General features: G+C 40.7%; 1 long non-coding RNA gene and 2 gene segments (V, D, J or C); 2 read left to right on the top strand and 1 right to left on the bottom strand.

Annotated features, from left to right (window-relative positions):
- Positions 1 to 25,557, bottom strand: part of LOC119264363 — an 84,775-nt gene that overhangs the window by 5,608 nt on the left and 53,610 nt on the right.
- LOC108417027 overlaps positions 1 to 25,557 on the top strand; it is an 83,148-nt gene that overhangs the window by 55,041 nt on the left and 2,550 nt on the right.
- On the top strand, positions 22,035 to 25,208 carry LOC119264386. The gene is made up of 3 exons (XR_005130995.1): positions 22,035 to 22,065; positions 22,451 to 23,534; positions 24,041 to 25,208. It is a non-coding gene; the product is annotated as an uncharacterized LOC119264386 (long non-coding RNA).

Here is a 25,557-nt window from a genome sequence, read left to right as displayed (position 1 = left end):
ATCTTCAGTATTAATATCTATAGTCTTTCATTGTTTATTATGTTATTTTCTTTATACTAAACCAGCAACAATAAACATGTACACATTTCTTCAATCTGTAATTTCTGGAATCAAGTTTCTTTATTTCTCCTCTAAAAATAAAGCTTGTAGATTTGATTAACTGCCATGTTTCCTTTTTTTTGTCATGATTTTTTGAGGCTTTAGTGTAAAAATATTAGTGATGAGAGAAAATTATTTATTTTTCAAGCAGACATTAGAAACAAGATTATAGTCCATAAAACTTTCCATTATTACAAAATGAATGAACCAATACAAACTCACAAAAATAACAAATATACAAATCAAACCATAAAAAAGTCGTTACATGGATAACAGTTCAACTCTGTCCCAATAAAATCAAACGTTTATTCAGTTTTGTTTAAATGTAATGTTTCTGATTCAGAGACTCTAAAGAACTCTTGACTCTATCAGCCACTTTCATTAAGCTGAAAACCCTGATGCATCACACTGTTGTCCACCCAACCAGGCACTAGTTGCTTAAAGAAAAATGTGTTTTTAATAAAAATAAGTTTCCGTTTTATAGCGCCTTCCCCACAAGTTTGGTTTAAGTATAAACATTATAAATGAAATTTAGTGAAAAGCAAATCACTGAGAAACAGGCAGGTTTTGATTTGTGTCTTAACCTTCCTCTAGTAGTAACTTTCTGTTACTCTTTCTTATGTTACCGGGTCGGTTTTGACCCGTGTCTTAAATCACCCTTCAGATACCCTAAAAACAATTATTTATCCTACAATTTGTTTCTTTCCTCTTAGTTACCTTGTTAGGCTTCCTCATCCATGAAATGATTGGTTTAAATATTTTTTGTTGAGAGAATATTTTTCTTTTGAGAGAATACCCGTCATCTTCAATATAAAAATATAGTCAAATGAACCTCAAGAGAATAATATAAATAAAAAAAGGTTGCTATAGTACCTGACTATTACTAAAGGGCATTAGAACACATTTCCTAAATGTAAAAAAATATATAAATGTATATATTTTTATTATTAACTATAGTAACATCTATGCTGTTACGGGTCAATTTTGACCCATATATAATTACTTCAACAAGAAGGCAAAAAAATAGAACTTTAATACAAATACTAAATGAAAAGCACCAGTAATAAACAATAAATAACTAGTATCAAATAATAATAATATGTAGATTTTCAATGTCAAACAAACAACAGCCAATTAAGCAAATCAAACTCTCCAAAACCAAGTACTAGTTTTATAAATAATCTGTGTGCAAGAACATGCATGTGTACTTGTGCAATATTAGATGCATGTGTGGCAAAAAGTGACACTTGTTGTGTGTTCTTTGCAGAGATATTTTTGCAGGTGAAGCACAATGTGTTTGTCTTTCTGTCCTTATTGCTAGGGCAGACCTGACACCTCTTTCTTTTAGAATCAGATGGTCTCACTGGGGTTGTGGCTGTTGTGGTTGATGTTGAGGCAGGGCTGGTTGAGGAGGATGCTGGTGCTGATGCTCTTCGTGTTGCTGTGGGTGTGGATGGAGTGCTTGATGAGCTCTGCAGCTGTCTGACCAAGGCTGCAGCGGCTGGGTCTCGGGGCACCCGTTTCCTTTGCTCTATTTGTGCCTTAACAAGGGATCTTCCTAGCTCCTCAAGAAACATCCTTCGCTTGTTTTCTTTTGTTTGAGTTCCACCCTTGGTGAATTTGGTTCCACAACACAAATGCATTGTATGCAGACACATCGAGGATGTTGTAAAATACAACCATTGGCCATCTCCTGGTCATTCGCTGGCAAGTGTAGGTGGCAGTTAGCTTGTCCAGGTTGTCCACTCCTCCTTTGTTTTTGTTGTAGTCCAGGATAATTATGGGCTTTTTGTCACTTCCTGATGACACAGCTGCATCTTTGTGAAGAGTGGACATCAGAATCACATTCCGGCATTTTTTTGGACAGTATGAAACCGCAGTGGTGGTGTCTGTAAAAACAAACTTTGAGGAGAGTAGAGCCCTGTCCTTCACCTGCAACATTTCAGAGGGCAGCTCAGGGTTATTCTTTTTTACAGTGCCCACCATGGTGAGTTTCCTTTTGAGAAGTTCTTGTCCAATGTCATAGCTGGTAAAAAAAATTGTCACAAGTAATGTTGTGACCCTGCAGTCCAGAAGTCATATCGAGGACTACATGTTTTCCTTGTTTTTTTTTCAGGTATGCCACTTGCAGACTTGCCTGTGTAAATCTTTAAATTCCATGCATAGCTAGTTTTTGTATCACAGGCTGCCCTGACTTTTATTCCATATTTGCCTGGCTTACTGGGCATCCACAAAAAGGGAGAAAACGTTCATCAACTGTTACCTCTGGCCCTGGGTTGAACATTAGTGGAAGGAGCTGCACCCATTTCTCTCAAACAACCCTGATGGGAGAAAGTTTGTCAGATTTTGCTCTGGTGTCTCTGTTGTCAAATCTGAGGACTCTTGATATCATATGAAATTTTTGATGTGACATTGTTGCCCGGAATATATTCCTGCCTGTCGATGCATCCCAGAGACTATCAGTGGCCTCATTGCTGGATTTGTACACTCTAGCAAGGAGAAGAACACCAATGTAGGCATCCAGATCTTCCTCAAGAATGTCATTCCACATGTTGTCGTGAACTTTTTTTCCTTCAAGGTTTGTCATAGCAATAATAACTTTTTTTAGTGAAGATGGCATAAACAGATCAAAACATGTCTTGATGTCACTTGATGACACTCTTGTCACAGCAAACCTTGTGATCCCTGGGGTCATTCTGATACCATTTGCAGCATCTGCCCTGCCATGTATATCAGGAAGTACTGAGCTCCAACAGATACCACTTTTGGATTTGAATCTTTTGGTAGGAGTGGGAGCAGCTTCAGCACTGGTGACCTCCTCATCAGACTGATCAGATGTGTCTGTGTCTTCCGGGTGATACTCTACATCATCTTCTTCCTCAGAAATCTGCTCATCTGTATCAGATTGCTGCTGTGTGTCCTCTGATTCATTATCATCAAATATATGATCCAGAACTTGGCTTACATCAAATCTTCTTCTCATTGTTGCATGCTGTAAGCTGGAGATGTATACTCTGCAAAGCACCAACTCTGAACTGATTTGGCTGGGCATGTCTGGGCATGTCTGTCCAGAAGCTCCTAACTGTGTTTGGAGGTAGAGCCCCAAGTGTTTGGAGCCCCAAGTGTTTGGAGGTAGAGCTGCCTGTGGGTTGTTGGTTTACAGTGTGTTTATGATTTAAGTTTTGGAATTTATTATTGTTTTCTAACCTTAAATTATACCTTGGTCAAAATTGACCCTAACAACAGAAAGGTCATAATTTTATCCAGAGAATTTTGTAATTTAATAAATTATATTTATATGTATTTATTTTGTTTAAATTCTAGAGAGTTCAGTTTCTAGATTAAGTTCTAGACAAAGTAACAAAAAACGGATGCAATAAACACATTTATGTACTATTTTTATGCATTTAAACTTACAAACGGGTCGCTCACGAGCCTAACACTAGAGGAAGGCCGAGACAAATGTGAGATCATGGAGACTTTGAGGAAGTGACTTGCAAAGTTCTAAAGTTACAATGAACCACTGTCTGAGGATGATCTGAACTGGGGTGAAGAAAGCAGTACCAGAAGACCTGAGTGTACGAGCTGGTGTGTAGAGATACTCATAAACACACTAATCAGCATTTCTGCATCACTGCTAATGAGCATGAGACGGACCCTGGAAATGTTAGAGGAGACTGAAGGTGGTTTAATCAGTGAGCTGATATGATAATCAAATTAAATTTGATAAATATGATAAAACACAATAAAATACGATATGATAAAACAAATTAAATATGTCACCTAGATCAGAAACAGGTTCTGAGAGTTTTACATGAACTCCGTCAATGTTAAAGCTCATATCAGAGTGAGTGCAAGTAAATATTTTGGGGGTAATTCGGAAATCAATCTCATCAGAGTTAAGCATAAGGAAATTACAGCTCTTCCAACTTGGAATATCCCAACAGACAGTTAGAGAGGGAGGGCGCAAGAGATTAGAGGAGTTGAAGCTGATTTATATCTGTTTCTCATTCACATAATAAAGAAAACTGAGTCCATGCTGCTTAATTATATGGCCCTGTGAAAGTCTGTAAATTATAAAGAGGAGAGGGCCAAGGACAGAACCCTGGGGAACCCCTTGAGCAACATAAGACACATTTTCCAGTAGTTTAGCAGTGAAAGGGAGTTTCGAATTTGGTCTGAAATTATTTAAACCAGTTGAATCTACACCAGATTTCTTCATGACCGGCACAACTGCAGCAGGTTTTAGTTGGAACAGGACAATTCCAGACATACAAGATTACTCAGGTGAGAAATGGGAGTAGAGATAACTGGAAGACTTTTGGTGGTATGGCACTGGAAGGATTTAACAGGTATGTTGTGGTCTCCGAGATAAACTCCTGAAAAGGTTATATGTAGAAGCAGTTTTATACTGAGGAAACAGGAGAAGTTCCTCAGATAGCTCAGCAGAGCCAGAAACAGCAGAAAAGGCTGCTGAAGGTGGCAGCCTACTGCTCTCATGACCTGGAGCTCAGGAGTGGAACAAGGACAGGAGTGAGAAGAAGGTGCAAGCCAGGTCTTCAAGGAGGCATGAGCTTCAGAAGCTTTAAAGAGAGAGTAACTGTAATTTGAGAGCATCTCTACTGGACAGCATTCATTAATAGAGTAAAGAGGAAAGGAAGATTGCATGGAGATAGAAAAGGACAGAGGATCAGCCGACTGAAGGCCATGATAGGATATGTATTAATACAATTATTGTTTCTGTATTCATATTTATAATAGCTGTTACTAATATAGTACATCATGAGCTACTGATGTTGATAGGAGCAGTTTTTGAAAGAAAATAATCCAAACAACAAACATGGTTCCTCCATAAAACATTAAAATGAGTCTTTGCTATACAAAGGAAATGTTGGTTTTAGAAAATGTGATTATTCAGTAATCAGATCCACTCATATGTTCCACAGTGGACTGTGCTGAAAGTTAAAGAACCAGCACTGATTCAGATCATGATGACCAGCTGGTCTGAGGTCAGTGAGGTTCTCCTGGATGAAGACATTCACAGGTTTTAATGAGAGGTTTGAACTGTTTTTATGACACTTCATCTGATGGTAGTTAGATTAGGAGTTAGGAAAGTTCTCGTTGTTCCACTGTGGAAAGAGGAACCAGTAAATGTTCTCCAGTGCTAGAACGCATTAGTGCTGCTGCATAGTTTCCAGTTCTTCTGAGTTCAGTCTGAGTTCTTTACTGTGATGAATGGTGATGGTCAGTGTTGTTAGAGAGGGAGTTCAGCTGGAGATTCAGTGCAGTGCTGTGTGTTGATCTTGAGGGAGTTTGGCTGAATGAAGCTGAACATCTGGTGAAAGTGCTGCTCTATTCTGGGAGAAAGAGGACGACTCAGGCCTGTTCATGCAGATCTGAGTTCCACCCCACTGCTCTCTCTCTCTCTCTCTCTGTCTCTCTCTCTCTCTCTCTCTCTCTCTCTCTCTGTCTGACTGTTTCCTGCTTAAAACTGCTTGTTTGTGTTCAGCTGGGTGGGCTGTGGGGGGCTGGTTTCACTTCTTCCTTTAGTGCTGCTGATGACCATCAGTGTGTCAGTCAAATAATAACCTGTTTTATTTCTACAGCACCTTTATTAAACTCAAAGCAGGTAACAGTGAAACAGAACGAGTGCAGAAACAAACAGAAAGAGCTCTAACATACAGGAGAAGAGCATCAGCTCCATCTGAATGAACATGTAAAGGGAGGTAAAGCACTGAGTGAACAGGGGGGTTTGAGTTGTGTGTTAAAGACAGAGATAGAGGGGAGTTCCAGAGGTTTGGAGCTGTTCCACTAAATTCTCTCCCACTGACTGAGGACAGTCTGATTCACTCTAATCAGACCAGCTCCACAAGACCTGAGTGTCCCAGCTGGCGTGTAGAGATGGAGGAGGTCAGTAAGGTATGAAGCTCAAGGCCATGTATGTCTGTGAAGGTCATGAGCAGCAGCCTGTATTGACCACACAAAGGGGCAGATAAGCAGTGCAGGTTATGGAGAGCAGGTGTGATGAGGGCAGAGTGCTTAGTGTGAGTGACGACTCCAGCTGCTGAGTTCTGAACAGACTGGTATTTAGGGAGGAGTTTAACTGGGAGTCCACTAAGAAGGTCATTACAGTAATGAAGGTGGAACTGATAAAGATCTAATCTACATTTCTGCAGCACTGCTGATAATCATGGGGCGGAGTCTGGAGATATGAGGAAGGTGGTGGAAGACAGTCTGGATCATTGAGATAATAGGGGATTCAGAAGTGAGTGAGGAATCAAATATGACACCATGATCATGAAGAATTTGTGAGGGTTTTATTTGAACTCAATATCACAAATTTTGTGGATTTGACAAAATAATTAGGAGCAGGTTTTAATATATCGATCTTTTCTGTGTTGAATTTAAGGAAATCAGCTCATCCAAATATTAACATCACAGATGAAGACAGAGAGGGAGGGAGGGGCTGATGGAGAGTGGTCTTTGGTGGCTGATACAGATTTGTGTATCATTATGAATGAAAACTGAGTGAAAACTGATATAAGTGTATAAATTTAGAAGGGAAAGGGGCCCAGAACAGAACCCTGGGGAACACTGAGCATCAGGAGCAGTGGGAGATTTGTGTTGGTGTGTAGTGAAAAGTAGAGATGAGCAGTAATTAGTTATATTTATTCAATTTCATGCACTGAAGTAAAAGTTTGATGGATTTCTTCTCTCCTGAGTATTTTCAGATCTTAATGATACAGTTTTACTGAAGTGTATTAGAACTTTTTACTGATATATTTTTACCATTAACATTTACTTACTTATTCCTTCATTTAATTTAATTCCTTGTTTAATTTGAGATTATTAATTTTATTAGGAGTGTTCAAGTTCAGATCTGTAGATGTTTAACCTGAAAGGTCACTGAACACATTAATAAACACATCATCTCAACATCTTCATCAAGCTGTTATAGACTGACACCATGCTGTACCTGCAGCTTCACTGGATTAAGGTTTGGTGAAGGCTGGATTTAGGATTAAGGCCAATGTGAGGGTTAGGATTAGGGCCAGGGCGAGGGTTAATATTAGGTTAGAAATTAGGACCAGGCTGAGGGTTTAATATTAGGTTAGAGATTAGGGCCAGGGTGAGAGTTAAGACTATGTTAGAGATTAGGGGCCAGGGTGAGGGTTAAGATTAGGATAGAGATTAGGAACACGGTGAGGGTTAAGATTAGGTTAGAGATTAGGGCCAGGGTGAGGGTTAAGATTATGATATAGATTAGGACCAGGGTGAGGTTTAAGATTGGGTTAGAGATTAGGGCCAGGATAAGGGTTAAGACTAGGTTAGAGATTAGGGCCAGTGTGAGGGTTAAGATTAGGTTATAGATTAGGAACACGGTGAGGGTTAAGACTAGGTTAGAGATTAGGAACCTGGTGAGGGTTTAAGATTAGGATAGAGATTAGGGCCAGGGTGAGGGTTAAATTTAGAATAAAGATTAGGAACAGGCTGAGGGTTAAGATTAGGATAGAGATTAGGGCCAGGGTGAGGGTTAAATTTAGAATAAAGATTAGGACCAGCCTGAGCGTTAATATTAGGTTAGATATTAGGGCCAGGGTGAGAGTTAAATATAAGGATAGAGATTAGGGCCAGGGTGAGGGTTAAAATTAGGATAGAGATTAGGGCCAGAGTAAGGGTTAAGATTAGGTTAGAGATTAGGGCCAGGGTGATGGTTAAGATTAGGATAGAGATTAGGGCCACGGTGAGGTTAAGAGTAGGTTAGAGTTTAGGGTTAAAATTAGGTTAGAGATTAGGGCCAGGGTGAGGTTTTAAGATTAGGTTAGAGATTAGGGCCTGGGTGATGGTTATGATGAGGATAGAGATTAGGGCCAAGGTGAGGGTTAAGATTAGGATAGAGATTAGGACCAGAGTGAGGGTTAAGATTGGGTTAGAGATTAGGACCAGGGTGAGGGTTAAGATTAGGTTAGAGATTAGGGCCTGGGTGATGGTTAAGATGAGGATAGAGATTAGGGCCAAGGTGAGGGTTAAGATTAGGATAGAGATTAGGACCAGAGTGAGGGTTAAGATTAGGTTAGAGATTAGGGTCAGGGTGAGGGTTAAGATTAGGTTAGATATTAGGGCCAAGGTGAGGGTTAAGATTAGGTTAGAGATTAGGGCCTGGGTGATGGCTAAAATGAGGATAGAGATTATGGCCAAGGTGAGGGTTAAGATTAGGATAGAGATTAGGACCAGAGTGAGGGTTAAGATTGGGTTAGAGATTAGGGCCAGGGTGAGGGTTAAGATTAGGTTAGAGATTAGGGCCAGGGTGAGGGTTAAGATTAGGTTAGCAATTAGGACCAGGGTGGGGATTAGGTGTTGCTTAAAGTAAGTACCATATAATGAATGCTACACCTACTTAATGTGACTAATGTATCAACAGAACATCTACAAGATATTTACTTCAGTGTATTCAGATATTTTACTACTGCTACTTCACTGATAAGCAGTTGATGTGTTTATGATTCTCTGTTAAGAGTTTATTAATCATCTATAAAGACCTCTCAAAATAGTGTTACCACAGCATCTATACAGCTTTGTGATTGGTCCCATCTCTGACTTCAGGGTCAAGACCCCGAGGTGGATCCAGTTAGACTCTTGGGAAGTTCTGCACTGCAGGAACACAGAACAGCAGTGTGAGTCGTGTTGTGTGGGGTTTGTAATGTAATGTTAGCACCAAGCTACAGTTCGTGGACATGAAGACTTTATAGCAGCTCCAAGTTAAACACAGATATTTTTGGTTTATCACAGATATTCTGCTTATATATTTTTACTGTCTGTTTCAGTTTTACAGAGACTTCTTCTGTAAAGATCTGAACTGAAGCTGTGTTCACATTAAAGCCTCATCACTCAAATCTGATTCTTTGCTCTAATCTGATCTCTCTGACGTGATGGTTCAGATACGTTTAGGTCAGTGACTCTAATCTGTCATTAATGTGATGAACCGTTGTCCTGAACTGACCCTCATGAGCTCCTCCCACTCAGTGATGTCACGTGACTGAATCACTGCATCATCAGCACAAACTAACGAGCAGAACGAGCTTCTCTGAGAAGATCATTAACTCTGATCAGCTCTCAGCTTCATTATTAGAGCCAGACGGAGGAGAAAAGGGTGAGATGAGCTGCTTTTCCACCGTTTACAGGCTTTAACGTCTGTTCGGCGCTGTTGCCGTGGTAACGCTGAATGATGGCGCAGAGCGATGGAAAAAACCACCTGAATTCCGATCAAAGCGTCACATTAAAGTCATGTGGCCACAAATCGGATACGTATCCGATTTAGGACCACATATGAAAGTGAATCATGTCGGATTTGGAAAGATCAGATTTGTGTCCACACAGTCCTGAAAACTGAAAACAGAGCCTGAATGTCTTCATGTAACAGTTGAACTTCTATTACTGGAATAAATCTTTTAAATAAAGGAATTCTCTGTTGAACAAAACCAGTTAAACTGCTTAGAACCACAAACTCATTTTTAGGTTGAACAGACAAACTACTGTTTACACTCTACTCACCTCTGAATATGATTTCCTAATAAAAGCTGATGAGTCTGAGTTTGTTGAAGGACTTCTTCAGGGACTCCCTCTTTCTCAGGACTGAGAGAAACATCCATTTCATAATCTGTCCAGATCCTTATAATAAACTTTAGAATAAATGAGACTGGAGCTGAACTCTACAGCTAGTTCCAGACCTGTGGAGATCAGGAAATAAACCCCTAAAATCACAAAGCATTTCCAGTCTAATGAACAGAAGAACAAACTCCATCTAAAGTCCTGATTTCCACAGAGTGTGTTATTGTGTGTGTCCATCCTCCCCCTCAGCACCTGCAGTAGAGTCCAGCTGCAGCAGTGCAGTCTCTGTGCAGCTGGACTGAGGGGGGTTTTTGTACACCTACTAAACACTGTGGGAACACCCAGCTACCACTGATCTGATGTAAACTCTGACAGTAATAATTTCCAGCATCTTCAGTCTGGACATTACTGATGGTCAGAGTGAAGTCAGAACCAGATCCACTGCCACTGAAACGAGCTGGAACTCCTGACTGTCTACTGGTAGCGTAGTAGATCAGGAGTTTAGGAGCTTCTCCAGGTTTCTGCTGATACCAGGCTAAGTAGTTACCACCATGAACGCTAGTGCTGGTTCTACAGCTGATGGTAACTGAGTCTCCTGGAGAAACAGTTTTCACTGCAGGAGTCTGAGTCAAGGTCACCTGACCACTAGATCCTGAGAAATTAAAAGAAAAAAAGAATGAAAACATTAAAATAAATGTTGTATGAAACATAAAATACAACAAAATGTACATCAAACAGGACAGAAATTAATTTACACAAAGATAAATGAGTGAGTGACCTTGAGTCCAGAGGGTGAGCATCCAGATGAAGATGGAGACCAAAGTCATGGTTGCTGTGGGTGAAGTTTGTGGGGCAGCAGCTCTCAGTCATGAAGTGTTAAACTCACAGGACTATAAACACTAGCAGAGCACTGAAGCATGGGCTGATCATGCAAAGTGGAGCCTCTATGGAAATGGACTCACCAAACACCTCCATAATAAACACGTCTGATTATTTAGATCTGATTAAAAAGTATCAGCTCAGTTCTGTTCATCCAGTGCTAGACGTTCATTTCTAAAGCTCATCAATAGTTGATGAGTGTAGAAGAGCTCAGGGTGAACAGTGAGGAGTGATGGAGGTTTATGTACAATGACTTCACTGAAATGTAGCACTGTGGTTCTCTTTCAGTGGAGGAACCAAACTCACTGTGAAAAGAGACTTTTATTCTATTTAAACAGGAGATTCATTTAATCCCCTCATTATCAGTGTCACGGTTGGCTCCTCCCAGTCCTGTCCATGTGCTCGTGTTTTGGTTTTGTAACTCCGCCCCTGATTGTTTTCACCTGTCCCTCGTTGTTACGTGTATTTAAGCCCTGTGTTTGCCCCTTGCGTTTGCCAGTCATTGTATCTTTGTATCTTTGTACCTGGTCTTTGTTTGATGTCTGTTTGCTGATCGCTCTGGTTGTTGTCATGTCTATCTCCCGTTCTGTACGTGTCGGCTCATTGACCCTGGACTGTTATGACCACGACCCTGGATTTGCCCCTAATAAATCAGTTTCCAGTTCTTTTGAGTTCAGTCTGAGTTCTTTACTGTGATGAATGGTGATGGTCAGTGTTGTTAGAGAGGGAGTTCAGCTGGAGATTCAGTGCAGTGCTGTGTGTTGATCTTGAGGGAGTTTGGCTGAATGAAGCTGAACATCTGGTGAAAGTGCTGCTCTATTCTGGGAGAAAGAGGACGACTCAGGCCTGTTCATGCAGATCTGAGTTCCACCCCACTGCTCTCTCTCTCTCTCTCTCTGTCTCTCTCGCTCTCTCTCTCTCTCTCTCTCTCTCTCTCTGTCTGACTGTTTACTGCTTAAACCTGCTTGTTTGTGTTCAGCTGGGTGGGCTGTGGGGGGGCTGGTTTCACTTCTTCCTTTAGTGCTGCTTCGTAGTCGTAGTGTCTTGTCCCTCATTAAACTCATCAGGTAATTCTAAAGCCCTTCATGGGTTTAGTCCAGTGTGCTGGACTAAGACTACAAAAGTATGAGGACTGTAGAGCGTTCAGGGCTGGAACTGTTTGATTTGAGGAGTTTGATTTGAAAGGACTTGCAATGAGGTCCGGCTTGAGCGGCGCCATGTAAAGACGTGTTCGAGGCGAACTACAAATTTCAAACTTTCAGCTTCAGTACCAGCATAATACTTAGTAAAATATACTAAAAAGCGTCTCTGTGCAGAGTGAAAAGATGCCCCAAGCACGCGGAAAAAAAGACACGGAAGCCGAAGCTAGCGCGGATCCTCAGTCAACTATGAAGAAGGCCGTGGCGGCCGCTAGCGAACAACAGGCGGTCTTGCAAGCGATCAGCGGTCGCTTGCAGGTCGACTTGCTGGCCAAGATTGACGAGAAGGCCTCAGCACAAGCCGCAGAGCTCCGAGACCAGATCGGAAAATTACAAGCTGAGCTAGGCAACGCGCTGGAGCAAGTGAAAACCAGGGTGGAGGCTACTGAAACTCGCATGGTGGAGCTGGAGGCCTCGGTGAGTGGACACTCAGACTTCATTGTTAGTGTGGAAAAGGACATGCTAACCCTGAGACCTGGCTACACTAAAAGACCGATGTGAGGACCTAGAGGCAAGATCACGTCGCTCCAGTCTGAGAATTATGGGGGTGAAAGAAGGCCGAGAAAGGGGCAAGAATCTAACTCAGTTCGTAGCAAATCTCCTAAAAGACATTCTTAACCTCGAGACGCCCCCACTCCTGGACCGAGCACATCGCTCTCTCCGAAGTAAACCGACGGAGGAAAGTCAGCCATCACGAGCATTAGTGGTAAAGTGTCACTATTTCTCCCAAAAAGAGGCTCATGACAACAGCTGACGGCGACAGGATCCGCGTCCTCCCGGACTTCACTTTGACCGTGAGTAGACGGCGTGCGGCATTTAATGAGATCAGGAGCCTGCTCCGGGGCTGCGAAGGGGTCCGGTACGGTCTGATGTATCCGGCCACGCTGAGAATCACCACATCGGAGGGTACAGAGGTCCGCTTTGAAGACCCAGAAAAGGCGAGGGCGTTCATCAGGAGCAACATGGCAAGTTCGACCCAAACGCCGCTAGCTGATGTGCCAGGTAGCTCCAGGGATATCCAGTCTGTGGTGGAGCACTGAAGGTCTTTCGACTGGCTAACTCAGTCCCGGACTGATGGACATCAACCGTATTTTAGGTGGAGATGGACCATACCGTCATATCACGGAGAAGGGCCGTGAATCAAACCTAGTAAGTCAGTCCTTACATGGACAAGAGGCTTAATTTAGTACAGCGTTACTGTGAACAACTGATTTAGGGATGATAGTGTAGTTCTGAGGAGGATGGCCTACATGGTAAGCAATACAAGAAAATCTGCTGGAAGAGATTTGTGTTTGACTGTTCAGCAGTTGGTAGTGTGTAATGGTTACGTTAGTGAGTTCTTTCTTTCCCCAAGCCCCCCAATTTAGCTGTTTTTGTCTTTTTATTTATTTCTTTCTTTAATTTTTGGATGAATATTTGTTGCAAGGTAGGACCTCAAGGATACTTAGATTTTAAGATGCGTTGTATGTCCGCAGTAGTGGAGCCCAAGACACGTTTTTATACTCTGGGATGATGAGTAGTAGCCAGACACAGAAGGCAATCACAAAACTGGTAACCTGGAACATTCGGGGGTTAAATAATCCGGTAAAGCGCAACAAAATCTTTACACATCTGGAGAAGATGAAGAGTGAAATTGTGTTTATGCAAGAAACCCATATGTTAAATAAAGAATATTTAAAGCTGAAAAGGGGAGGGTTCACACAGGTGTATCACTCAGGGAGTGGGGGTACGTTTAGAGGAGTGGCCATTCTGTTACATAGGAACATTCAGTTTGTGGAGTCAAAAGCCATCACTGATAAAAATGGAAGATACTTGATCATCCAGGAGAAGCTGTTTAATTTGCCTGTAATTTTAGCTAACATATACGCCCATAATTGGGATAACGCTCAGTTCTTTAAGGATGTGTTTTCTCTTCTCCCCCAACTAGATACTCACAGCTTAATTCTAGGAGGGGACTTTAATTGTGTGTTACACCAATCACTCGACCGCTCCAGCCCTAGAACGAACATAGGCAGTAAATCAGCTCAGTGTATTAATTCTTTTCTTTTGGAATATGGAATGATTGACCCTTGGAGATTTAAATATCCAACTCAGAAACAAATTTCCTTTTTTTCCTCAGTACATCACACATACTCCAGGATTGATTATTTTTTAATGGATAGAAAATTGCTCTCATTGCTGAGTTCAGTAGAATATGAAAGTATAGTTATATCAGACCATATTCCAGTGGTACTCGAGCTCCGCTTTCCTGAAAACATACCGCCTGTGCAAATTTGGCGCCTGAACCCAAGACTGTTAGCCGATGACCACTTTGTTAAATTCATTAAATCCCAAATAGATTTTTTTCTTGAAACAAATGAATCTCCTGAAATTAGCTATAGGACACTATGGGAAACCCTAAAAGCATTTATAAGAGGGCAAATTATTTCATACACTGCAGGTGAAAACAAAAGGAAAACAAAACGCACTACAGGAATTGCAGACAGAATAAAAATGATTGATCAACTATATTCGGTATCATCAAATGAGGACCTATATAAGGAGAGACTTTTGCTACAGACAGAATTTGACTTATTAACCAATGAGAGGACGATAGATCTGTACATGAAGTCTCGGCAGAGCTATTATGAATCTGGCGAACGAGCTATTAAGCTCTTGAATCACCAGCTAAAACTTTATATCAGCTATTCATAATTCTGAGGGCAAGGTGGTTATTGATCAAAAGCATATTAATGACCAATTTAAAGTTTTTTACAAAGACTTATACACGTCAGAGAGGAATAACACTGAACTTATAGAAGGCTTCTTCAGTAACCTACAGGCTCCTACTCTCGGAGAAGCTGAGAAGTCCAGATTAGAAGGAACTATGGAAGAGATAGTTACCGCAGTTAAAAAAATGAGGTCGGGAAAGGCGCCGGGCCCGGATGGGTTCCCTATTGAGTTCTACCGAACATTCTCTACTCAGATAACGCCTCTCCTCTGTCGTGTCTTTGAGGAGATATTAGAAAAGGAAGCCCTGCCCTCAACAATGACAGAAGCGGTAATATCAGTTCTTCTTAAAAAGAACAAGGATCCACTTAAATGTGAATCGTATCGTCCAGTCAGTCTTCTCTGCTGCGACTACAAAATTTTAAGCAAGGTGCTGGCAACCAGGCTTGAATCAGTTATGTCTAAAATAATCCACCCAGACCAGACCGGATTCATTGCTGGTAGACAATTATCCAATAATCTTCGTAGGCTATATAATGTGTTATATCTACCTAATAATGAGACTAGTCCAGAAGTTATCCTTTCATTAGACGCGCATAAAGCATTTGACAGGATCGAATATAATTATTTGTTTGCAGCATTGAGGACATTCGGCTTTGGGCCAACTTTTATCTCCTGGGTCAAGATATTGTATAAATCACCCAAAGCGATGGTCCAAACGAACCATATTCTATCCACATCTTTTCGTATTTACAGAGGCACGAGACAAGGCTGTTCTCTGTCTCCAATACTCTTCAATTTAGCTATAGAGCCTCTGGCATTAGCACTGAGAAACAGCGTCAGCATGTCCGGAATTAACAGGGAAGGGCAAATTCATAAACTGTCGTTGTATGCCGATGATCTCCTCCTCTTTCTATCAGATTCAAATACATCTATACCCGCAGCTCTGAACATTATTTCTGATTTCGGACGAACATCTGGATATAAAATTAACTTGACTAAAAGTCTCCTATTTCCCATTAATGAGAAAGCTCATCAGATGTCATTTCAGCACTTCCCATTTTTAGTAACTAAGGATAAGTTCACATACCTAGGGGTAACGGTGACATCTGCTTATAAAGATTTGTTTGATAATAATTATAAACCGGCGCTGGATAAGGCTCGGCAGGACTTTGAACGATGGTCATCCCTTCCTCTTTCTCTTGCGGGTAGGATTAACTCAGTTAAAATGACAGTGATGCCAAGAATTTTATTTTTGTTCCAAACTATTCCGATATTTATTCCTAAGGCCTTCTTTAAAGAGTTAAACAAAATTACATCCACTTTCATCTGGAATAGGTCTCTTCCCCGGATAAGGAGGGAATTCTTAGAAGGACAGAAAGAAGAGGGGGGATTAGCCTTGCCAAATTACATGTACTACTATTGGGCAGCTAATATTCACAAACTAGGTTTTTGGGCCCTAGACCCATCAGATGAAGAACTTCCAGCCTGGGCTCTGATGGAACAACGTTCCTGTAACCCAGTGTCACTGCTCTCTCTTATCTGTGCCCCATTACCGCTTAGCAAACGTCTTTCCACCAACAATCCAGTGGTGAGTGGTTCACTGAAGATCTGGACTCAGTTTAGGACTCATTTTAACATGAGACAGGCTCTCCCTTCTGCTCCTATTACAGCAAATGCTCACTTCCCTCCATCACTTATTGACTCTACATTCCAAGTTTGGGTGAGGAAGGGTGTCAGTCGTGTAAAAGACCTGTTCAGAAGCAACAGTTTGATCTCATTCGAACAGTTGAAATCAGACTTTGACGTCCCACAATCAGATTTTTTTAGATACCTCCAAGTACGCAGCTTCATTAAAAAATATTTCTCACCATCCTTGACAACACCTGAGAGGAACTGGATTGATGATTGTTTAAGCATTAATCCTTTAGACAGGGGAGTGGTATCCATCCTATATGAAAATATTCAAAGAGTCGCCTCCCCTACTCTGAATCATATAAAGGCACAGTGGGAGGAGGAATTAGGAGCGGAAATCTCAGAGGAAGCCTGGCAGAGGGCCGTGCAGTGGGTGCATTCATCTTCAGTGTGTGTAAGACATGGATTACTGCAGTTCAAGGTTCTTCATAGGTTACACTTTTCCAGAAGTAAACTTGCAAAATTATATCCCAGTAATGATCCAACATGCCTTAAATGTAAAAAAGATCCAGGCACCCTTAGTCATATGTTTTGGACATGCCCACAACTATTAGACTTTTGGATGGGAATTTTTAAATCCTTTTCACATATTTGGAATACAAATTTCAAACCTAACCCCCTAACAGCTTTATTTGGGGTAGTCCCAGTAGACATACTTCTAACTTCAGACCAATCAGAAGTGGTAGCCTTTTCCACGCTACTAGCTAGACGTATGATCCTTCACAGGTGGAAGAAGGCCCAGCCGCCATCTCACAAAAATTGGGTCAAAGAAGTTATGGCACATCTCAAACTAGAGCATATGAAACACACTACTAGAGGGTCAACTAGGAGGTACTATAAATGCTGGCAACCATTTATGTCACATTTCGCGTCACACTAAATTCAGCAGCCATCTTTTTGTATTAATATTATTTACCTTTTTTTTTTTTTTTTTCCTTCTCTGCATCAGTCAGAATTATAAAGTATGCTAGCTAGAATAGCGATGGGGTGGACTCAGGGGCTTAAGAGTGTTTGTTGATGTATCTGTCTTTTGTTCTGTATTTGCATGTTATTGAAAAACCAATAGAAATACAATAATAATAATAAAAGGACTTGCAATAAAGATGTCAAATCAAATTTTGTGTGTTTTCTGTGATAATGTGGACATTCATGAAAACATTTGACATTCTGTGTAACTTGGATACCGCAAAGGTCTCTATCCACTGGAATTCCTTGGAGAAATATAAGGAAACACAGTTATTCCAGAGTAAATATGTAAAAGTTCCACTTTATAATAAGTGGACAGTTCCTGTGTAGTTGATATGTAGGTCCTGTGTAATGGAGTGGTAATATAAACGTTGCTTTGGAGGTGGTACAACACATTTAATTAAGGTCTTTAAAGTTAGATTTTAGGATAAGGGGACGTCTCCTGCACCGTCACATTGCAGAATGGTTTAAAGCTGAAACTGGTTACAGTGTCACGGCGCTAGCAGCATAGATATTATCTAAACGTTGGGAAAGCTGGCTGGTCCAGTGTAATAATGTGTTACTGCAAGTTATTCCATACTTTCTTTTACTGCTGGACATGACCAGAACTAAACTGCTGTTCCAGTCTAATTACAAATGTAATTACACTTGTTATTACCCTCATGTAATTACGTGAGTGAGAATAGACTGTTACGACTATCAAGATACACGTGTGTAATTACATGGGGCAAACTGAAGGTGATACACGTGTGTAATTACATGGGGCAAACTGAAGGTGATACACGTGTGTAATTACATGGGGCAAACTGAAGGTGATACACGTGTGTAATTACATGGGGCAAACTGAAGGTGATACACGTGTGTAATTACACAACTTGTGCTTCTGTAATCAATTTGTAACAGTGATTAAATTATATGTAGTTACATTGTTGTTACATATGTTATTTATATGTAACTACACAGTTATTATGGACACATAATATAAAGTGGGACCAGTCATTCTTTGTGGAAATCATGGACACTGTGTCCTCCGGGACTCAACACTCAAGTACATGAACTAAAATAAATATCAATATAAAATAAACTCCCCTGAGCTTTTTTCAAACCATAATATCTTTACTTTTAGATACGCACAAAAGTCAGTATATGAATCTACATTTCACTGTTTCTTTTTTTCTGTGTTTAACTTCATCATTCAATTCAATTCAGTTCAGTTCAACTTTATTGTCATTGTACAATACAGGGTAGTACAGTATAATGAAACACTATGGGGCGACTTTTCCAGTGCAGTAATAAGAGATGCATAGTAAACAGGGCAGAGACTAAAGACAGTAAAAGACAGACAGAATGTGCGGTCAGTAGGTTCAGGTGTCCAACGTAGACAAGATGTGTGTAGGCGAGTGTTATAGGTGTCCTGGACGTATAGACAGTTAGTGCATAGTCAGATATTCAAGTGTATCAGGTATAGAGACAGAAATGTGCTGGTGAACTGCAGTCCAGTAAATGCAGAAGTACTAGTGGTGTAAACAGTGGTCAGTATATAAAGTCTACAGTGCAGGTACAGAGGAGCAGCATAACGTTCAGGTAACATCTTAAATAAACAGTTACAGTATAAATATTTACATATACTAGAAATAAGGCTTAGCCAGAGATGAAGTGCACAGCATACAGTCCTCTGAGCTGGTGGAGCTCAGTGTGTAGAGGGCTGGGTGGTCAGGCTGGTCAGTAACAGCGCTGCCAGTCACAACATTTATGCTGTTTTTAGATTGGGAACATCTTTGACTTCAGAGTCAGACTCCATAGTGGATCACTTCAACAGCACACGAGCTGCTGCTGACCACTGTGTCCATCAGGTCCAGTTAGACTCTGGGGAAGTTCTGCACTGTAGGAACACAGAACAACAGTGTAAGTCGTGTAGTGTGAAAGGTGTTGAGAGAGAAAGAGCAGCTTCAAATCAGACTCCAGTGAAAGTGTTGATACTTCAGTGAAATCATGACTGAAGTAGCAGTAAAACTATAAATTAAATAGGAGTAAATAAAAAGATCAGATCCAAAATATATCAGAACTCTGAGTTTCTCTATAGAACTCAGTCCTGAACTGTGACTTTTAGAGCTAGACCTTCAGTTCAGGTCATTACTGTAGAAAATCAGTCATAAATAAATAAATAAATCAATAACAGGAACAGTGATCTGCTGTAGACGTTAAATGTTGAGGGGACAGGATTCATTTGAATCAGTTCATGTGGACGTCTAGTTTAGCACATCTAAGCGGTTTGTAATGTAATGTTAGCTCCAAGCTAACGGTGGTGCACATGTAGAGTTTTATAGCAGCTCTGACTTAAACTCAGATGTTCAAAGCTTATAACAGACATTCTGTTTCCATAGTTTAGTGTTTCAGTTTTACAGAGAATTCAGTAAAGATCTGAACTTCATGTCTGTCTCTGAACATTACTGGAGGAGTCTGAAGGTCTTCATGCTGTAAAATTTGAGTGAACTGGTTTTACTGAAATAAACACTCTAAAAGTGTTATTTCAACTGAATGAGGCCAGAAAAGATGATTGTTACCACATGAAGTAATTATTTGAGGTTAAACAGATGAATTACTGTTTAGAGTCTACTGACCTCTGAATATGATCTCCTACTAAAAGCTGATGAGTCTGAGTTTGTTGAAGGACTTCTTCAGGGACTCCCTCTTTCTCAGGACTGAGAGAAACATCCATTTCATAATCTGTCCAGATCCTTATAATAAACTTTAGAATAAATGAGACTGGAGCTGAACTCTACAGCTAGTTCCAGACCTGTGGAGATCAGGAAATAAACCCCTAAAATCACAAAGCATTTCCAGTCTAATGAACAGAAGAACAAACTCCATCTAAAGTCCTGATTTCCACAGAGTGTGTTATTGTGTGTGTCCATCCTCCCCCTCAGCACCTGCAGTAGAGTCCAGCTGCAGCAGTGCAGTCTCTGTGCAGCTGGACTGAGGGGGGTTTTTGTACGCCTACTAAACACTGTGGGAACACCCAGCTACCACTGATACTGTGTGCACTCTGACAGTAATAATCTCCTGCATCTTCAGTCTGGACATTACTGATGGTCAGAGTGAAGTCAGATCCAGATCCACTGCCACTGAAACGAGCTGGAACACCTGACTGTCTACTGGTAGCGTAGTAGATCAGGAGTTTAGGAGCTTCTCCAGGTTTCTGCTGATACCAGGCTAAACAGGGACTACCTGAACAAGTTCCTACTGCAGGGCTGGTTCTACAGCTGATGGTAACTGAGTCTCCTGGAGAAACAGTTTTCACTGCAGAAGTCTGAGTCACAGTCACCTGACCACTGGATCCTGAAAATAAAAGAAAAAAAGAATGAAAATATTAAAAGAAATATTGTATGAAACGTAAAATACAACAAAATGTACATCAAACAGGACAGAAATTAATTTACACAAAGATAAATGAGTGAGTGACCTTGAGTCCAGAGGGTGAGCGTCCAGAGGAAGATGGAGACCAAAGCCATGGTTGCTGTGGGTGAAGTTTGTGGGGCAGCAGCTCTCAGTCATGAAGTGTTAAACTCACAGGACTATAAACACCAGCAGAGCACTGAAGCGTGGGCTGATCATGCAAAGTGGAGCCTCTATGGAAATGGACTCACCAAACACCTCCATAATAAACACGTCTGATTATTTAGATCTGATTAAAAAGTATCAGCTCAGTTCTGTTCATTCAGTGTTAGACGTTCATTTCTAAAGCTCATCAATAGTTGATGAGTGTAGAAGAGCTCAGGGTGAACAGTGAGGAGTGATGGAGGTTTATGTACAATGACTTCACTGAAATGTAGCACTGTGGTTCTCTTTCAGTGGAGGAACCAAACTCACTGTGAAAAGAGACTTTTATTCTATTTAAACAGGAGATTCATTTAATCCCCTCATTATCAGCTGCAGATCATGATGACCAGCTGGTCTGAGGTCAGTGAGGTTCTCCTGGATGAAGACATTCACAGGTTTTAATGAGAGGTTTGAACTGTTTCTATGACACTTCATCTGATGGTAGTTAGATTAGGAGTTAGGAAAGTTCTAGTTGTTCCACTGTGGAAAGAGGAACCAGTGAATGTTCTCCAGTGCTAGAACGCATTAGTGGTGCTGCATAGTTTCCAGTTCTTTTGAGTTCAGTCTGAGTTCTTTACTGTGATGAATGGTGATGGTCAGTGTTGTTAGAGAGGGAGTTCAGCTGGAGATTCAGTGCAGTGCTGTGTGTTGATCTTGAGGGAGTTTGGCTGAATGAAGCTGAACATCTGGTGAAAGTGCTGCTCTATTCTGGGAGAAAGAGGACGACTCAGGCCTGTTCATGCAGATCTGAGTTCCACCCCACTGCTCTCTCTCTCACTCTCTCTCTCTCTCTCTCTCTCTCTCTCTCTCTCTCTCTCTCTCTCTCTGTCTCTCTCTCTCTCTCTCTCTCTCTCTCTCTCTCTCTGTCTCTCTCTCTCTCTCTCTCTCTCTCTCTCTCTCTCTGTCTCTCTCTCTCTCTGTCTCTGTCTGTCTCTCTCTCTCTCTCTCTCTCTCTCTCTCTGTCTCTCTCTCTCTCTCTCTCTCTGTCTCTCTCTCTCTCTCTCTCTCTGTCTCTCTCTCTCTCTCTCTCTCTGTCTCTCTCTCTCTCTCTCTCTCTCTCTCTCTGTCTCTCTCTCTCTCTGTCTCTCTCTCTCTCTCTCTCTCTCTCTCTCTCTGTCTCTCTCTCTCTCTCTCTCTCTCTCTCTGTCTGACTGTTTACTACTTTAAACTGCTTGTTTGAGTTCAGCTGGGTGGGCTGTGGGGGGCTGGTTTCACTTCTTCCTTTAGTGCTGATAACTGTGAGTGTGTCTTGGTCTTAGTGTATCAAACCTCCTTCAACTCATCAGGGGATCATTAAGCTCTGCATCAGGTCAGTCAGGTGTTTTAGAGTGAGAATACAGTAATATGTAGAGTGTTCAGTCTCCAAGACTGGAACCGACCACCACTGTGGGTCAGTCTTTGAGAATAAAACATAGAAAGAAATAAGCCTAAAGGTCTAAATCAAGTTTAGCACAGCTCCAGCTAAATGTGGTGAGGCTTTACAGTGTGGGCACTGAAGATAGGAGTAGTAATAGTAGAAGAAACTGAATAGAGAGACGAGGTCTGCTTTTACTTTTACTGGAGGGATATTTTACCTTGGATGTCTCTACTTTAACTCAAGTACATGATTTGTGTATTAATATAAATATTAATCTACATTAATAGTTACTCGTATTAATGTTTTTTGGACTGACGTATGTCCACTTGTCTGACAGAATCCGATCACAGAAGACGAATTCTGTTCATACTTGTCTTCAGATGTTGATGAGAGATGTCTGGATCACCTCCAAATGTGGTTTGAGTGATCTGATCTTTAACTGTTCACAGTGCATCTTGTTTACTCCTTGCTTTACACGTGGACAAGCGACACCGACCAGGCCACTGAAAACTGTCCTGATTCTGATGGGCATCTTATTCATTCAGTTTCAAGTTTCCATGAGCACTACTTAATACACTGCATCCCTAATTAATTCAATAAGTATCTTTCTACAGTACATTCTTTCAGGTACTGTAACTTGCCATATATAATTATTTGCTAATTATAACTAGTTACCACAAGTAATTATGAAACACTTACAGGGGCTTGTATTATTAGAATGTGTGTCCCAGATCAGGCCACAATATGTGGCCAAACACTGCCTGTAAGTTGGCATGACATGAAGCAAGCATGAAGTTTTATCTTAAAGAATTACGAGCCTGAACAGTTTGCTTGTCACGATTGGCCCCTTCCAGTCCTGTCCATGTGTTCATGTTGTGGTTTGATCTCCCATGTGTTCATGTTTGGTTTATTCCATGTGTGTTTGTTTGGTGTTCTAGTCCTGCCCCTTGTTTTTTTACTCCTCCCCTGATCGTCTCCACCTGTTGTTCACCTGTCCCTCGTTATCCCTGTTGTATTTAAGCCCTGTGTTTGTACTTGGTCTTAGCTGGTCTTTGTATTGGTCTTTGTTTGCTGTATTAGTCTTTGTTGTTTGATTGTTGGTGTTTCTCGTCATGTCTGCATCTGAATATCTCTGTGTTGGCTCTATGACCTTGGACTGTTTTGACCACAACCCTGGATTTGCCCTCAGTAAAAGTCGCTTACCTCCGCACATGCGTCCGCTACCTCGCTCCTTGTTACATTGCTTGTGTGGTGATGCATGTCTGGTGTTAAATGCTGCACAATAAAATATTATAACCAGTTATACGTTTCCTTTTTCTCTGCTGCAGAAAGACGTCACTGAAACACAAAGAGCTTGAATAGTGAAGGCAATGATTCTTTACCTCAACGGAGATCCTGAAAACCTCATAAGGGAGTATCTTGTAAGTATTTTGGCCTCTGGTTTTTCTACAGAATTACTTTTCTGTTTGTGCTTTTTGGAGCTTTTTCTAAACAAACTAAGATGAATAAACTCACGATAAAGGAACATCACCCAGTGCAGTGGTGGGACTCTGGCTTGTTTTTGAAAGCTTTTGGACAATAGTGGCGGTCTATGGCACAGAAGAATAAGATAAATCAGGCTTTGCTTACACACACACACACACACACACACACACACACACTCACACACACACAATGCTTGTGAGTAGATCAGTTCGATGTTGGTTTGACTCCAAACATTTATTTTTTGACAATAAGAAAAATAGAAACTTGCCATGCATCCTTCAGCTGAGAGAAGACATTCTTGCCACACTTGCATATTAAAATCATTTATTAGCAGCAGTTTCTGGAATATTCCAAGGTATAATTTATGGATGTTCTGTTGACAACAGGTTTTTTTGTGGCTTTTGCCTGTTTTAGCTGAAGGTTTATTTGTTCTATTTTTGAGGATGTTGGAGAAAACCAGGAGATGGAGCAGACAATTCTAGGAATCTTTGCCGTAAAGAAGGACGGTGCAGAACCCACAGATGAGCTGGAAGATGTTGGAATAATCATCGAAGGTGTGAAAGTGCTTTGTGACCTTGGTAACGTTGCAAATGCAGTCGCTGTTTGGCCTCATGTACGCATTGGACTTGAGCTACCCACCCAACCCTAAGTACACATTTGAGGTTCTACAAAAACTTGTGCTGGAACTGGACGGCAGACATCCCTCAAGAAAGGCTCAAGTGCTAAAAAACAAACTGCTTGAAGGAACAACGTAGACGTGAAACTGCAATTGAATGTGGAGCCCTTTATTTGAACACTCTGAGGTGGAAGGAGGCTTTGAGCTTGGGAAATAAGCCAATCAATCTTTTTGGATCCATATGTTGAACTGTCATGGTTATGCGTTGTAAGATGCATAATGTCAATGTTTTAACAATGTTCACAAAAGAGAGACGAGACGAGCTTAACAGTAAAAATACGGGTGTTGCATTTTTATGTCCATAAAAAATGGATATAAAAAAATAATGGCATAAATGAGTCCAAAAACATCTCATTTTGCCCAAAGTAGCAAGAATATGAGGGTAACCACTGAGGGTAAGCCACTGCCACCTAATTAAGATGCGTATTTTACGTTAGTGTTTGATCTCTTTACCATGACATGTTGGTTTAAACATGTACTGTAATAATATTCTGGTTAAGTTTGGTGCATTTTGATTTATTTATTTATTTATTTTAACACTACTGAAGCGGCAAGGGAAAGAAAACATTTTTATTTAGTTATTTTATTTTGAAATATTTGTGACTACATTGGTTCGCCCTTTATTTGAGTATTGTTTTCTGCTTATGCTAATTTGACCTTGACATTGAAAAGAGATTTTAGATTTTCAGTCAAAATTTCCAGTGACGATGTGTTTTACAAACTAAAACTTGGTGGGGATCTGATTTGACAGTTTTCTGACATGTAAACTTTTTTTCGAAAGTTATTTAAATGTTTATTTTCAACCGTTTTCGTTCTGCCCTCTGTTGGAAAGCTTACCTTTTTGGTCTGGGCAAGTCCCATTCTGATGCTACAGCTGACCAGGTTTGAAGTAAATTGATAATTATTTCACTCGAATAAAGTGACTTCAAAGTGAGTTCAATGTACTTTGGGGATTTTTTTTGACAAGTTTGGCGAGTGTACTTAAAATAACTGTCATTGCTAAAATGAAAAGCAGCTGAGTAAAATGAAATTCAGTAGTTGCTCTAATTATTTGTCAGGTTGGAAGGATGAAGTGTAGTTAATCCTATTAAATACAGCTGAATATCAGTGGTCCAACATTGTTACATTTACATAAGTTCAACATAAGTTGGTACAATGAAATCATTCTGTTGCCATTAATCAGCACAATTAAGAAAAACAAAACAAAAACATTTTGTTAGGTTGATGTTGGTCAGTTTAGTTGGCTACACATAAACCTATTAAGTAAATTAGTTAATTAGTTA

The sequence above is a fragment of the Pygocentrus nattereri genome, chromosome 11 (assembly GCF_015220715.1).
Source record: "Pygocentrus nattereri isolate fPygNat1 chromosome 11, fPygNat1.pri, whole genome shotgun sequence".
Taxonomy (NCBI): Eukaryota; Metazoa; Chordata; class Actinopteri; order Characiformes; family Serrasalmidae; genus Pygocentrus; species Pygocentrus nattereri.
Note: the sequence above shows the minus strand (reverse complement) of the source record. Positions and strands in the feature narration are given on the sequence as shown.